Source organism: Pongo abelii, chromosome 3 (genome assembly GCF_028885655.2).
Source record: "Pongo abelii isolate AG06213 chromosome 3, NHGRI_mPonAbe1-v2.0_pri, whole genome shotgun sequence".
NCBI lineage: Eukaryota > Metazoa > Chordata > Mammalia > Primates > Hominidae > Pongo > Pongo abelii.
The window spans coordinates 41,149,112-41,162,175 of record NC_071988.2 but is presented as its reverse complement, the minus strand read 5'-3'; the positions used below and the strand labels follow the sequence as shown (position 1 = coordinate 41,162,175).

The 13,064-nt window shown below is 42.3% G+C and overlaps 1 long non-coding RNA gene across 11 annotated transcripts in view; it reads right to left on the bottom strand.

Moving 5' to 3' along the window:
• Positions 1-13,064, bottom strand: part of LOC129058955 (uncharacterized) — a 118,231-nt gene that overhangs the window by 60,746 nt on the left and 44,421 nt on the right. For 8 of the 11 annotated variants that reach the window (XR_008524452.2, XR_008524458.2, XR_008524456.2 and 5 more), the window contains exons 2-3: positions 11,413-11,545; positions 10,537-10,695 (exon numbers count right to left, since the gene is read on the bottom strand). This is a non-coding gene — a long non-coding RNA (uncharacterized LOC129058955). The other 3 variants (XR_010139667.1, XR_010139666.1, XR_008524448.2) reach the window with 3 other exon arrangements.

Here is a 13,064-nt window from a genome sequence, read left to right as displayed (position 1 = left end):
TCTATAGATAACATAGCTTATGAATTCTGTTTATGTCTTCCAAGCTACTTGCTTACTCAATACATTAAACATTTACAAGTTTCATTCACCTTTATCTGTTTTGCCTTAGAAGGCAATATTGAATGTTCTCAAATAATACAGCAAACATATATTATAGGCCCATTAAAAATACTAACACCTTTGTGGTGGCACGTGCCTGTAATCCCAGCTACTTGGGAAGCTGAGGCAGAAGAATCATTTGAACCAGGGAGGCAGAGGTTGCAGTGAGCTGAGATCACACCACTGCACTCTAGCCTGGGAGACAGAGCAATACTCAGTCTCAATAAGTAAGTAAATAAATAAACAAACATTAAAAATAAAAATACTAACAACTTTAAATCCATTTAAAAGTATATTTAGCAATTTAGTATTGCAATCTTTTAAATGTACTAGTTCAAAAAAATTTTGTCTGTAGGAAGTATCCTGGTGGGCATAATACAAGGCTTTTTTTCTGATTTAATAAACCTGTTGTGTCTCAGGGTTATGGTTCTTCACATGGAGTCAGATAATTATAGAATTTTTAGATTTGAAAGAAACCTCAGAGTAAATCCAGTCCAATTAATCTGTTAGGAAAAACTGAGGCCTAGAAATGTTAAGTAACGTATATCTAGTCACATAACACGCTCTCTGAAACAGTAGGCAGGTGCAGGTATTTGGGGTCAATTTGCAACAACCCCAGAAAGGGTCCCAGAAGTTGCTTTTAAAAATAAATGCTGCTATCAATCTGTTTTTGTTATTTGCCTTCTAGAAGTGGAATAAAAAATATACAAATGAAATAACTTTCTGTGGAAGTGTTTCTATGAAAGTATCTCCTCTCTTTAACTACAAACATCTAATCCACCATTCTAGTTAAATTTGTATGTTTCAGGAATGAAATTACAGTGTTGAACACTGCAACAATGAACTGCTCTTCAAAAAAACCGCAGTCACTCGCATTTGTTTGAAAAAAAAATCCATTCCCTTTTCAGAGAGGCTCGAGCAAAGATGATGCAGGCAACGATATTTATTTTATTATTATTATTATTATTTTTGAGATGGAGTCTCACTCTGTCACCCAGGCTGGAGTCCAGTGGTGTGATCTCGGCTCACTGCAACCTCTGTCTCCTGGATTCAAGCGATTCTCCTGCCTCAGCCTCCCAAGTAGCTGGGATTACAGGCACATCTGGCTAATTTTTGTATTTTTAGTAGAGATGGGGTTTCACCATGTTGGCCAGGCTAGTCCCGAACTCTTGGCCTCAAGGGATCTGCCCACCTCGACCTCCCAAAGTGCTAGGATTACAGGCCTGAGCCACCACACTGGCTATTTTATTATTTTTTGAGGGAGAACTTTCCATAAAATATACAGCATGGATTACAGTTCCTAATCCAGGACCTATGAAAGAGTCTCTCAGTCCTCTGAAACTATGCGCCAATTTTGTGCCTGACTTGGTGTGTTTATTTCTGGAAAGACTACGTAAAGAATGGCAGGCTGCTGTGAGTCAAGGGATGATCTCTAGGGCCAGACTGAGCCTGAATCCCTACTCCTCCACTGTGTCTGTCACTTTCTCCATGCCTCGTTTTTTTCATGTGTAAGATGGGTAAAAGAACAGTACCTACTTCACTGAGTTTTTACAAAGCATGAATGAATTAATACATTCAGGTTACTAACTTAATCTCCTTTAATTTAGAAGAGTGCCTGACACACACACAACTCAATAAATATCAGCTCTAACTATTATTGCTTTCATGAGATTCTGAAGGAGATCATTGGCCTCCAAAAGGTTAAGAATCCTTGGTCCAGGCTGTCTTGTTTAGGTTTTGGTGGAACAAGAAAAGATTCTGATTCTTTCAATGAATCCGAATGGGAAAAAAGAAAAAATGTTGGCAGTTGTCTTGTCTGAGCTTTAACAGGAAGTGAAGTGGCACTAGAACTATCAACCATGCTGGTTTGCCCAGGCTATTCCAGTTTTAGCACTGAGAGTCCGTTGTCCCAGGAAACTCCTCAGTTCTGGCAATGCAGGACTGTTGTCCACTCTAGAACACCGCAGAGGAGCACAGGCGTTGTAGGGGGAAGAAAGTGCAGTAACGTTTGTTGAGTGCTGACTCTGTTCCAGGCCTTTTACAACATGGCATTTCATTTCATCCTCACAACAATCGTTAGGCTCTACTTTAGTTGGTATCGATAACTTAAAAATAACTAACAATAACATTTCAAACATAACAGCCCAGTTAATTAGGTATTACCTCTGCGACTTTGCAGAGAAAGAAATGGAGTCTCATTTCAGCCCAAGGTCAAATACTTATTAAGAGGCTCAGGATTATAGTCCATGTTCTCTCTGGCCAGAAAACCTGTGCTCTTTCTAAGATGCCTCTTATAACGTGTTGCAGAAAAATTGCCCTACTTTTGGTCTATTTGTGTCTATGTAATTACGGTCAATACATATCCACCCCCAGCTCTTTTTGGGCAGGCTGTAAGGTAGCTTGTGGAGGACACGCTACCTCCTGTCGTGCTCATGGTCAGGTAGCCTGTCTTGCCACCATTCAGAGCTGAGTTGCTTTTTTCTTTCTTTCTTTCTTTGAGATAGAGTCTCACTCTTTCACCCAGGCTGGAGTGCAGTGGCATGATCTTGGCTCACCACAACCTCTGCCTCCCGGGTTCGAGCAATTCTCCTACCTCAGCCTCCCGAGTAGCTGGGATCACAGGTGCCTATCCCCATGCCCGGCTAATTTTTGTATTTTTAGTAGAGACTGGGTTTCACCATGTTGGCCAGGCTGGCTGTTCTCGAACTCCTGACCTCAAGTGATCCGCCCACCTTTGCCTCCCAAAGTGCTAGGATTACAGGTGTGAGCCACCACACCTAGGCTCTGAGTTGCTTTTTATTAGCATCAGTGCCTTGCAGATTACTCTTTCAATGCTTCCTTTTGCAGTCTCAGCATTTTCATCAACTGACTTTTGAAGCTGTGCAGTGAGGACCAGGGCTTAAGCCCTGGAGGGCAGCTGGAGGGCAAATCACACTGCAGAGGCTGGTTCTATTGCCTGCACTCAAGATGGCAAGACTGTGAGAGACATTAAATTTGCCCAACAGCCAGAATAAAACCTACATGGACTCACTCTGCTTCACTCCACAACGCAGATGTCCTTGTTACCGTGTGGTTCATTGCCAGTCTTGCTGAATTCAACCTGGGCACCCCCAACCTTAGTTGGCATATGTTTTTTGCTTTCTGCATTATCAGTGCATCACTTGATCCAACTTGCCCTGGCAGAAGATGCAGCGATGGCAGATAGGTGCTTGTTGCCCATGAAAATGTGGTTACCTAGTCCAAATTAGAGGAACAGCTTTTAGTTCTTATTGGTTATCCCATTGAGATAAACTTCTGAGGATCAGAGAGGACTCTCATTTTGGAAGCATGATTCTTCAGGTGTTTTCTACCTCTGGCTACCAACATTCAGGAAATATTTACTGAGTCCCTCTTTTGCCCCAGACACTGTTTTGGACATTGGGTTTAGAGTAGTGAAAAAAACAGATATGCTTACCCATATGGAGCTTGTGTGATAGGAGGGAGAGATAGACACAAAAGAATAGAACTAGGTAAAATATATAGGATGACAAAAAGGATTAGTTCTATGGAGGAAAAGAAAGTAAGGGAGGGAGTTAGGTAGTACAAGTGTATTAGTCCGTTTTCACGCTGCTGATAAAGACATAGCCAAGACTGGGTAATTTATAAGAAAAAAAGATTTAATGGACTCACAGTTTCAAGTGGCTGGGGAGGTCTCACAATCACAGTGGAAGGTAAAAGGCACATCTCACATGGTGGCAGACAAGAGAAGTGAATGAGAGGCAAGCTATAGGGGTTTCCCCTTATAAAACCATCAGATTGGTCAGGCGCGGTGGCTCATGCCTGTAATCCCAGCACTTTGGGAGGTCAGGGAGGTTGGATCACCTGAGGTCAGGAGTTTGAGACCAGCCTGACCAAAATGGTGAAACCCTGTCTCTACTAAAAATACAAAAATCAGCCAGATGTGGTGGCACATGCCTGTAATCCCAGCTACTTGGGAGGCTGAGGTAGGTGAATCGCTTGAACCCAGGAGGCGGAGGTTGCAGTGATCTGAGATGGTACCACTGCACTCCAGACTGAGTGACAGAGCAAGACTCTGTCTCAAAAAAAAAAAAAAAAAATCAGATCTCGTGAGACATATTCACTACCATGAGAACAGTATGGGGAAACCGCCCCCATGATTCAATTATCTCCTACTGGGTCCCTCCCACAACACGAGGGAATTATGGGAGCTACAATTCAAGATGAGATTTGGGTGGGGACACAGTCAAACCATATCAACAAGTAAGGTGGGAGAGTTTCAATTTTAAATATGGAGTGGTCAGGGATGACTTCACTGAGATGGTGACATTTGAGTGAAAACCTAAAGGACATGAGATAATGAGCCATTTGGACAGCTGGGAAAATCTGCACTCCAGGCAGAGAACAGCAAATGCAGAAGTCCTGAGGAAGTGGCAGAATGTAGGAGCAATGAGGAGGCTGGAGAGGCTGGAGTGGAGAAGGATAGGAGGTAAGGTCTGAGAGTTTGCAGAGGCACTAGGGAATGCAGGGCTCTGAGGCCCATGGTAAGAATTTGGCTTTTATTAATACTTTCATCAGATGAGAAGCCACTGAACAGAGAGTTGACATAAATGATCACTCTGGGTTCTGTATTGGGAAAAATAAATTGTATGGGAGTGTGGCAGATTTAAAAAATATGTCCACAAGTGTCTCCGTGCTCCTCTCTTCAAAGGATGGAGCCTAACCTAATCTCTTTCCCTTGAGAATGGGCTGGACTTAGTGGCTTGCGTCTCACAAACAGAAGTGAGGGCAGCAATGGTGCAGGAGCTTGGAGATTAAATCAAGGGGCAATACAGCCTCCTCCTGGCTCTCTCCCTCTTAGCTCTCTTGCTCTAAGGAAAGCCAGCTGCCATGTCATGAGGGCATTCAAGCAGCCAAGGGAGAGCCCACCTGCTTAGGAACTGGAGCCTCCTGCCAATAGCCAGAGAGAAACCGAGGTCTTCATTGATGGTGAACAGCCACGTTGATGAACCATTTTGGAAGTTGATCTTTCAGTCAAGCTTTCAGATGACATCTCTTTCTTTTTCCCATTTTAAAAATTGTGGTCAAGTACACATAACATAAAATGTACCGTCTTGACCATTTTAAAGTATATGGTTTAGTGGTATTGGATACATTCATCATGCTGTGCAGCCATCATCACCATTCATCACCAGGACTCCTCTCTTCTAGTAATACTGAAACTCTATGCCCATTGAACAATAACTCCCCATTATCTCTTTCGCTCTGTCCCTGGCAACCAGCATTCTACTTTCTGTCTCTATGGTTTTGACTACTCTAGGTACCTAATGTAAGTGGAATCGGCTAGTATTTGTCTGCTTGTAACTGGTTTATTTCACATAGCATATTGTCCTTCAGAAAACATCTTGACTTCAACCTCATAAGAGACCTTGAGCCAGGATCACCCAGCTAAGCCACTTAATTTTCTGTTGTTTTGAGACAGGGTCAGGCCCAGGCTGGAGTACAATGGTGTCATCTTGGCTCACTGCAACCTCCATCTCCCAAGTTCAAGCGATCCTTCCACCTAAGCCTCCCGAGTAGCTGGGACTACAGGCACACACCACCACCACACCCGGCTAATTGTTCATGTTTTGTAGAGATAGAGTTTTGCCATGTTGCCCAGGCTGGTCTTAAACTCCTGATCTCAAACTCTAATCCTCCCACTTGGCCTCCCAAAGTGTTGGGATTACAAGACATGAGCTACCACGTCTGGCTCACATACATATTTTGAATTCCTGTGTCCACCTTTGAAAGTTTTCTATTTCCTTCATCATTCCCACCAGAATCCATTGTCACATTGCAATCTGTTCCTTAGGGCTAAGAGAACTGAGAATGCTTATTATTATTATTATTATTTTGAATGGGGTTCAAAGAAGAGTGACAAAGTGAGAGAGTGTGTGGCTGATGGAATCTTAATTTTTGTGCTGCTGCTTTTGCTGCTTAGGAATTTTGCTGATCATCTGTGGCTTCCTCGCTGAGCTGCAGGTAGCTGAGGTCGATGGATATTTGATTTTTTGTACATGAGGCAAAATCTCGCCTGATATTTGCTTCAGTATTTTGCTTTCATTCTTTTGCAGAAACTTTCATGCTTTGCCGAGAGAGAAATAAAGAGATTAATTGCTAGAAACTCAGACATGTGACTATACAAACAGCATATTTCAGAGAAATTTTTAAAATTTCTGTTGTGGGGGAAAAAATAAGAATTCTACTCCTCCCATGAGAGCTGATGGCAAGGGAGCTGGCGTGGAGAAGTCCTGGAGGGAGAGAAACCCTGGGGCTGGAATGGAAGGGTGCCAGGAATTTATGTCTCCAGTAACTGAGGAACGCAGTTTTGCATTAAAATTTTAAGTGGGGCTGAAGTTCAGACAGAAAGGATTTTGCCTTCTCCAAGAAAACTGTGATAAATAACTGCAGCATTGACTTACGAAAGACACAAGTAGTTGAACTAGAAAGTGGAACTGGAGTTGACTCTAAAAACCTAATTTATGGATTACCAGGTGCCAGTCAAAATGACTAATAATTCTGGGGCAGTAATTACCCACCTGTAGGCTTTATTTTTTTCCCTCAACGTTCTACTTTTTTTTTGTATTTTACAAATTTTTAATAATGAACATGCACTCCTTTTATAATATAAAAAAATCCAATTAACTTAATTAGAAAAAAATTACCCACCAGGTGACGGGAGGTTTCTTGTTAATTCATCACCCGGCATCATACTCTGCCCACCATGGAACAGTTATTTTTGTGACTAACTCTGGGTGAGGTGTTGCAGGGGGTGTGGTAGGGGAGGGTGGTGATAGGAAGGGTGAGGGGAAAGACTGTTTCTTAGAGCACTGTCTAGAAGAGAGACCCAAGCAACTCCCTCTGAGGGGAGCCATGTACATCGCCTGGCTTTCAGTGATTTCAAGGGGGAACGGGAGGGGAAGAAGCAGAGGTTCTACTGTGGTGGGGGAGGCTATGTATCTGGTTTTGTCACATGATATCCACTGTCATAGAAGGCCTTGCATTTGGAAATCTGAGTTTGGGTAAATGGAAGCCTGGGAGAGAAGTCTAAAAGCGTGCCACCTGTCTTCATGCTGTGTAGTTCCTGCAAGGGGGGCAGCCCAGTCTGCCTCCCACCCAGCCCATCTTTTGTCTTCTACTGATGGGCTTGCTGGGGTAAGCAGTCAGCTTTGGTATTGATTGAAAATTTACAAGATTTTTTTTGTTTGTTTTCTTTTCCTTTTTTGAAGACAGGATCTTGCACTATTGCCCAGGCTGAAGTGCAGTGACACAGTCATACTCATTGTAGTCTCGACCTCTCTGGACTCAAGTGTCCACTTGCCTCAGCCTCCCCAGTAACTGGGACTACAGGTGTGCACCACCATGCCCAGCTTCAAGACCTTTCTCCGGGTTAGACCCATTCTTGGTGTTTGGTGTCCTGAGTAGAAACTTAGGAAGGTCTGGAATGATTTACTCAATGTAAATGTCATGATTAATTTTACTTTCAACTAAGGGAGTCAACATCATATAATGAGTGGCTGCTGTGTGCCCATTAAAGAAATAAAGGGCCAGGCACCATGTCTCGCACCTGTAATCCCATCACTTTGGGAGGCCGAGGCAGGTGGATTGCCTGACTTCAGGAGTTTGCAACCAGCCTGGGCAGCACAGTGACACCCCATCTCTACTAAAATACAAAAAATTAGCTGGGCGTGGCAGCATGAGCCTGTAGTCCCTGCTACTCGGGGGCTGGGGCAGGAGAACTGCTTGAACCCGAGAGGCAGAGGTTGCAGTGAGCAGAGATCACCACTGCACTCCAGCCTGGATGACAGTGAGACTCCGTCTCAAAAAATAAATAAATAAAATAAAATAAATAAAGAATTCAATCCTTGTCAGCTCAGTCTCCAAATGGAAGTCTTCTCCGTTTCTCAGAAGAGCAATGCAGGGATTCCAACATCACACACCACAAATGGGGGAAGGAGGAATCTAGTCACAGTTTACAGTGAGATTCAGAGGATTGCAAATGAGAATAGAGGAGACAGTGGAAAATTAAAATGCAGCCTCACAAGGGAAAAAGTGGTATCTGGAATTTGAAAGAATGTTCATGCTCTGAAAGCAGCACTCATGTCTAGGTAGAGTTAATGTATGGCATCTTCGTCATAATCGTTCCATTATTGATTAACTTCACATTGTGCTTCAGTTAGTTAATTGTAGCCTTTTCCTGTTTCTGGCTCTGGTGTCTAAAGGCAAAATAGACCCTTTGTTATGCTCTCAGAAGAACTATTTACACATTTTGATTTGGCAAAGAACAGTTCATTTTTTTTCTGGGCCTTTCTGGCTTTTTTATTCCACATGGAATATGCAAGCAAAACTGGCTGAACTTTGAAATAGCAGCTAAATCCTAACAGCACTAGAGCATTACTTGCCTTACTCTTCTCAAATGGCTATATTTATTATAAATTAAGTCAATATTCTGCTGTAGAAAAGTCACTGTATAACGGGTACATCTGCCTACTATGCCAATAGTCCCAGAACCATGAGCCTGTCTGGCACAGATCATTCAGTTTTGCAGACATCCCACTCTGGAATGTGGTTCTCTCCCCTACAGAAGGGTCCCCACTGTACTGGGGGAGGGGAGATTGTAAGCAAAGTCATCAGTCCCTTGGAAGACATCCTGACCTCCCCAGGACTGAACTTTCAACCTCTTGAGCTGACAGTTAGTAGTGGATGCACAAATTTTGCTTGCAACTAATTGCAGCTTGTAAATGGAGCATTGTGGCTCTGGAAAAGAGCCAGCAGTCTCTCTCCCCAGGGTCACCCAAGTGGAATCTGGACACAAGAAAGCCTGTCCCCTAATGGGCGTCCTCCCTGAGCCCTTCCCAACCTCTCAGGCCCTGGGTTTGTCTCCATCAAGTAGAGAGCTAGAGGGCACAGCAGGAGACTCCTCTGCAAATCTTCTTCGAATGCCGGGCTAGAATGCCGGGCTATTCATAGTAACTTGCAGCTCCCTCAGGAATTCCCACAGACTTCCCAGAGCTGACTATTGTCTCCCCACCCTGCAGCAGTGGCCTTTCACAGACCCAGGGATACACACACCATCTCAAAGCACAAAATGGTTTGCAAGCCATCCGTGAGATGTTCACCAAAGAAACTACTGGAAGTTGAGACGAGGAAAAACAGAGGCAAATTGGGAAGGTAGAATAAGATTTTCCAGCAGATTAATTATTTATTTTTAGTTTCACAAAGCAGACACACTTTGTAATTGACAAATAAGCCATAGAGTGCCATGGAACATGAAGTCACATTTCTTTTTCTTAAAGGCAGGACTAGGTATGCTCTGAGCATCTCTGATAGAACAGCTGGCTGTACATGTGTATCACAAACATTCAGTTGTAAAACAAAAGGGGTAGCCAAGGGTGACTTTTTTGTTTTCTCTGATAGTTTCATTGGACTGAGGTGGTAGCTAATATCATCCCGTATCCTCAGACCGTGAAAAGAACATAAGGAACTCTGTGAAAGTGTGGAGTGAGCTTTCCAGGCAAGCATCATATTGTTCTCAGTTAATCAAATTTGTCAAATTGTTCCCAGTGCCTTAGAGCTAAAGGGTAATACTTAGGACCACAGTAAACAAATCCCCAGCCATCTGCTCTGACAGCTGTTGGACCTTGAGCAGGAACTTGTATTCCCAGAGTATTTTGAGAGCCGTTAGGCACAGGGATGTACTAGAATCGTTTGACCATCAAGTGGCCAAAGAAAGGTTAAAACTACTAACAGCCCTGGGATATGTATTCCCAGCTAGAGGTGTCCCAGGAATAAGCAACAGGAGCAAAATTCTCCCTTTGTTCATCAGCCTCTGAACATTCCAGTTTCTGTGTCATCTGGATATTTTCTCAATACCTTCAGCTTGGCCTTAAAAATCAATGCAGTTAGCGAACTGCTTAGTTGAAACTGAACACATCTATTGATGCCGAAACAAGAGCTGTGCACTTCCAGCCAATTTAAAGAAATCTGCTTGGATGATCTGTTCGATTCTGTGCCTCTCAAATGTGAGGGCCCAGAGAATTCCCTTGCAGTTTCAGTAAATTATTTCTATGAAAGTTGTTTGCCTTCACAAGTTAGTTTTTGTGTGCCAATTTCATTAGGCCAATTGGGTGTCATAAATGATGTTAGAATAGGGTGATCAACCAACCGAGTTATGCTGAGACTGTCTCAGTTTTAAAACTGAAAATTCTACATTCTCTGAAACCTCCCATTCCCGAGCAAGTGAATAGCTAGTCATTTTACCAAGTAATTTCCCTTCCAAGTCAAAATGTCCTAGAGCTTGAAAGTATAGCAACTTAGTAAAGTCTTGAGTTTCTGAGTTTAAAATCTTAGTGGGGCACACATTAAAAGGGGTTCTTCTGAAAGTGACAAGGGGCTTACCTGGGGAGGTCAGTTTGATTTGAAATTATCCAAGAGTAAAAGGAGTCTTTGTGACATCTGATGAGTGGGGGAGCTTGGTGTCCAAGTATACCACACTCAGTAACCACACACAGGTATTTAGTAGCCAGTGTTTTCATCTTTCTTCCATGTCTTCAATTTCTGATACAGAAAAAAAATGCCAGACAGATTTTTATAAATGTTTTCTCGGGACATTGTACATTTCCAGTCATACACTTTTATGCACTTGGGAAACATGTGAAAAGAAGGTCAGATGAAAGAAATATTTAAATTATGTAAGCCTCTCTTACTACATTCTTAGAAGATCAAAGTCATTTTGTGCATTAATGTTTTTCCATATCTAAACTTTATATTTGGCTTCATTTATTCCACTCAATTTGACCTAACTCAGTGCTTTTAAAACTTAAATGTGCCAGTGAATCACCTGGGGATCTTGTTAAAATACAAATTCTGATTCAGTATGTCTGAGGTGGAGCCTGAGATTCTGCACTTCCAAAAAGCTCCCAGGTGATACTGATGTAGCTGGTCTGAGGACCACAACTTGAGTAGCAAGATTCCAGGTGACAGTAACTACATTTTCTTTACTCTCAGGAAATTTCTAAAAAGAGGGAAGAAAAAATATTTTTAAGGGAATGGAGAGAAGAAATTGTGCTTTATATTCTCAAAAATAATGTCTGTTGGAACAGCGAATACTGTGTGTTTTAATGCAAAACACAAATGCAATTAGAATTGACCCAAAACATCAGACTATCTAGGAAAGGAAGGCGGAAGGAAGGAAGTAGAGGAAGTTAGAGGGTGTGGCCATTGAATGTCTGTGGCTGGAGGGAGGCCACTCTTTTCTCAAGCAAAGGCACTTACCTTTTCTTCTACCACTCTTTCCAGGGACATCAATAGCCAGGATTCCCCTTCCAAAGGTTGCTGGAAGTGTGAGCAGTACTTTGATTATGAAGCAAGAGAATGTTTTATTCTCTTTCAATTTGTTGTGAGAACCCTACAAAAAGATCCATTAAAGATGAAAAATGAAGCATGCTCTGAAAAGCATACCAATCTTTTCATGTTCATTATAGTTTATTGTGTTTCTGAAGACACAAAAACAGATAATGAAATACATAAGTAGAAGAGGAAATATCATTAAGTCAAATGCCTGACAGAAAATGGATTATACTAAAACACACGCAGTTCTGATAGCATTTTACAATAAAAATTGTTTATGTGACTCAAGGATTTCTGTTGCTCACACAGTCCTGATTGACACACATAGGGGCAGAAAAGAAATTTTGGGATTAAATATTTTAATTATTTAAGAACAAAGTGGATGTGCCTCAGAAATGAATGAGATGTTTCCCCCAAATTACATCAGTCATGACCTTGGGAGAGTTTACATCCTTTTCCCTGAAGAGGAGCATCAAATGTAGCTGATTACATGCTCACTAAGCACCCCCACAAAACAAATCTTTCAATGTATGTTTACATTCCATAGAAAATGTGTAGCCAAGGCTCTGACCAATGTGACTTGTATCTACTGCTCTTACAGGAGTTTCAGGCTGAAAGAGGAAATCCTTTTTTCATACAGGTCATCAAAGCAGAGGTGGGCCAAATTATGCTCCAAGTTTCTTTGCATTTCTACAAAGGAGGAGCATGTATTGGAATAAATTGAGTTCAATATTTTCCCTGTGCTAGAAGCTTGCTTCTGTTTAATTTCTCCCATATTTTTGTTTTGACTAGCTGGCTGCTCATAAATGGTCCTCTATGTGTTTTGATATGATATCCTCAGAGACCCTCTTAGATTGTGAAATCCTAGTGAGTGGAGCTGTTTATTTGCTCATCACCAAGACAGGTGGTCTCTCAGGCCAGCAGACAGTTCTTTAGAGAGCAGTCTCTGGGCTTCAGCTTTGACTCCAGATGGGTGAAAACCACTCTGTTACATCTTAGGCTTCACTTGCTCTCTTTTTCCTTGGTATGGCGGTGTGCGAGCTGATGACAAGAAGGATCGTGAAGGAGGATCAGTTTTATTTTTCTACCTCTGCCACCTTTGTGTTCACAGCCCCTGGCTTGGAACAACGCACACACCCCTAGAACGTTGTCACCTCTCATCAGATCTACAGATTGGGTGCTTGCACCAGTGGAGAAGCCAGCTCACAGGCAACAGGAATGGTTTTAAGTGTCCTGCCTTGTTTCTTTTTCTTGAATTTGCTCAGACATATGCATAGATTTACATGATCTGTCCATTTATATATACTTTGGGCACTTAACCTTGTAGCTACCTATTTCTATTTAAAGTCATAATTTCCCCCCACATTTTCCTGATCATGTTCAACTCTGCAGTCTACGTTGCTGAGAACATTCTGTCATTCATTCATTGAAGAAATATTTGAGTGCTTTCTATGTGGCAGGCGTGGTAGTAGGTGCTGGGGTACAACATGAATAACACAAAGCCCTTGGCTTCTTTCGTTCTAGTGGCAGAGTGGAGAGACAGTCAGCAAACGAATAAACCAATAGATATGAACTAT